This window comes from Pteropus vampyrus, unplaced genomic scaffold, assembly GCF_000151845.1.
Source record: "Pteropus vampyrus isolate Shadow unplaced genomic scaffold, Pvam_2.0 Scaffold77, whole genome shotgun sequence".
In the NCBI taxonomy this organism is placed as follows: Eukaryota; Metazoa; Chordata; class Mammalia; order Chiroptera; family Pteropodidae; genus Pteropus; species Pteropus vampyrus.
This window is the reverse complement of record NW_011888858.1, coordinates 245131-248171: the sequence shown is the minus strand read 5'-3', so window position 1 is coordinate 248171 and position 3041 is coordinate 245131. Positions and strand designations below refer to the sequence as shown.

The 3041-nt window shown below is 26.6% G+C and overlaps 1 non-coding gene across 1 annotated transcript; it reads right to left on the bottom strand.

The window, feature by feature from the left end:
* Positions 1-2310: 2310 nt before the first annotated feature.
* On the bottom strand, positions 2311-2414 carry LOC111741375. Its single transcript, XR_002780983.1, has one exon. It is a non-coding gene; the product is annotated as a U6 spliceosomal RNA (small nuclear RNA).
* Positions 2415-3041: the final 627 nt, after the last annotated feature.

Below are 3041 nucleotides of genomic sequence, written 5' to 3'. Positions count from 1 at the left end.
TTCTTATTATTTTTTGGTTCTGTTTATCATAGAGAGCATGCATGAACATCTAATAGGCACATTAAAATACTGTAATACCAAATAATGATAGTTAAAATTTGAAAATTTTTATGTATTATAGATATGCCTGCTGAAAACATATCCTTCCTACATGTACAAAAAGTAAATTACTTTTTGATAATCAAAAGACATTTTATTAAGCATTTGAAAAAGTTAACCAGGATTTCATGGAAGAATATACCTTAGAAGATAGTTTATTTTTATAAATGTACTTTTAAAATAGAATTTAATAGGGCCTTAAAACTTAGAGTTTTCTTTTAATAGTTGATATTTCAAAAGTAAGGTGGCTATTTAATCTTACTATGTTTAATTTCAAGTATATTGACAAATTAATCTAGAGTTTTATGTATGATGTAGAACTGTTTTATATTCATATGTATTTTGGTATAAAACACATATGTGTGTTTGTGCTGTATTTAGTTATCATATATTTGTTAATTACTAACATCTTTTTGTATTTTAAATTTTTGCTTTTTTTCTAAAATGAAGTTCAATTTATGATTTTTGAGACTAAGAAGTGAAAAAAAATCAAAATTGAAATTCCGAAGTGTTTATTAAATACAAGGATTGTTTTCAGACAATGTGATTTTGATCTTTACATTGCATGAAATACATATTCACATAAGAAGAATAGTAACAAACAAAAGTCATTTTCTAAAAGGTATCATGTATAAGAAATGTAATTTAGAAAATAATTCAGCTATGACAATAATTTTGATTTAGATGATTATAGTCATTACTTATTGTAGATTGGCTGTAAAATATACTGTTCTGTTTCTTGCGATTCACATGTTGGTGATATTTACATGTTGACATTTACATATTTACAAATTTACGTTTACAGGATGAGCGTTCTCTAACATTCCAAAGAACAAAAGATGTCTTGGTCAACTGTCAATCCCAGACTAGGCTGTTTTCACTTTTGCATTGCTCTGAAAGTCACATTTCATAAATCAGCTTCTTTATCATGGCTCTTACTCTTTATCTTTCTACTCTGATTCCACAAATCACATTAAAGTTAGTAAAAGGTATGCAGTCAGCAAGTAGTCCTCCTAAAGTTTATAATTTGTTTCTGATTCTATGCAATCTATGATTTTGCTGCTTGTATTGGCTTTTTTGACATTTGGTATACTGATAATGTTTGGATCAACTACAATTGTGTGTAAAACATGCCTGTGAAAATCTGCTAGGTCGAACAGAAATTTATGTATTTTATGGATTTACATATGTATTTATTCATTTATCATTAATGTTGTCGGTTGGTCAAAATTTTCATTTATTAGAGAAGCTTTTAAAAATTTTTGTCTCTATATTATTCTTTTGTAATTTATTTTAAAGTCTGACATTTTAATTTTCATTTAGTGTTTGCACTAAATGTGTTTACATTAAATGTGTTTTCATGTATGATAGAAGGTAAGGATTCATTTTGACATAGAATATGAGTAATAAATATGATATAGTTATAACTTTTATTATATAGTCTCTTTTTTTCCTTTCCGGTCTGTAACATGAGGTTTTTTACTTGTTACGTTTTTACATACTTATGGGTTCCATCTGAACTCTCCCTTCTTTTCTTTTGGTTTATTTGTTTATCACAGTGTCAGTATCATCTTGTCTTGTCTTGCTTTTGAGAAGAGCAAGAAAACAATACATTGTTAATCTTCAGAAATATCTTGGTCATTCTTGTCCCTTTGATCTTCAATATAAATTTTAGAGGCAAATTGTCAAATTCTCTAAAAAGTCTAGTTGATAAATTTGGGGAAAACTTTGAAGTATGTATGAACATTATCTTTTCATTCAATCTGGTCTTCTGAAAAAGTCTCAAAGTTTTATTTTCTATTTGTTAATGAATAGAATATATTAATTTTTTATTAATGTTATATCTAGCTGTTTATCTGAATTCTATCATTAATTGTAATTATCAGGCTGGAGATTCTCTATATTTTTCAAGTAGACATTGATATTTGTAAATAAGACACTGTTTGAGTTACATTTCAATTCTGTACTTATTATTTGTCTTTCTCTCTCATAGTATTTGTGTGGATCACAAATATGATATTCAATAGATGTGTCTTGTGCCGATCATAAGGGGCATTATTCTAACACTTTACACCATAAGTGATATTAGTTAAGTGTATTTGTAAATACATTTTATCAAGTTTAATATGATTTCCTGTCTTCATTTACTAAGTTTTTTATTTTCTAATCATGAAGAGGTGTTCATTTCTTCGAATATTTTTTATCATTTTTTTTAACATGGAACGCTTCACGAAGTTGCATGTCATCCCTGCACAGGGGCCAGGCTAATCTCTGTATTGTTCCAATTTTAGTATATGTGTTGCCAAAGAAAGTGCTTTCTTCAAATACTTTAATTGCACTTTTTTAGTTAACATGTTATTTTTCTTTATTAATCTGTTAATATAGTAAATTATATAAATGGAATTTTTAATATTAGGATAATTCCGAGTACTTAGAATGAATCAAACTTGGTCATGATGTACAATGAGTTTGATATTTTGTAGCATTTTGTTTCCAATATTTTGTTTAGGGTATTGCAATTATGTTCATAGTGGTCTCAAATTGAAAAAGTGAGTGAGTGCTCCTTCTTTCTGTTTTCTAAAATTTTCTATATCTTCCAATTACATGTTTCTTGGAAGTTTAATAAAATTCTATTTTAAAAGTTTAGGCCTTTTTTGAGTAAAGTATTTAATTATCAGTGCTTTTTAAGATTCTGAGAAAATTTTGACATTTATTTCTTCTCAAATCAATCTTAGTGAGTCAGATTTCTTTACAACTCTTCTATTTTCTTTAAATTTTAAAATTCATATCTGTAACTTTGAAATTCGATTCCCAATTTTCTCTCCTAATTATGCTCTTTTTTATTTTTAATAATTCTTACTTGCACCTTCTCTTTTATTTTTTCTTTTATTAGTATTCTCAAAGTATCAACTATTGTTTCTATTGATATCAATTTTATCTTT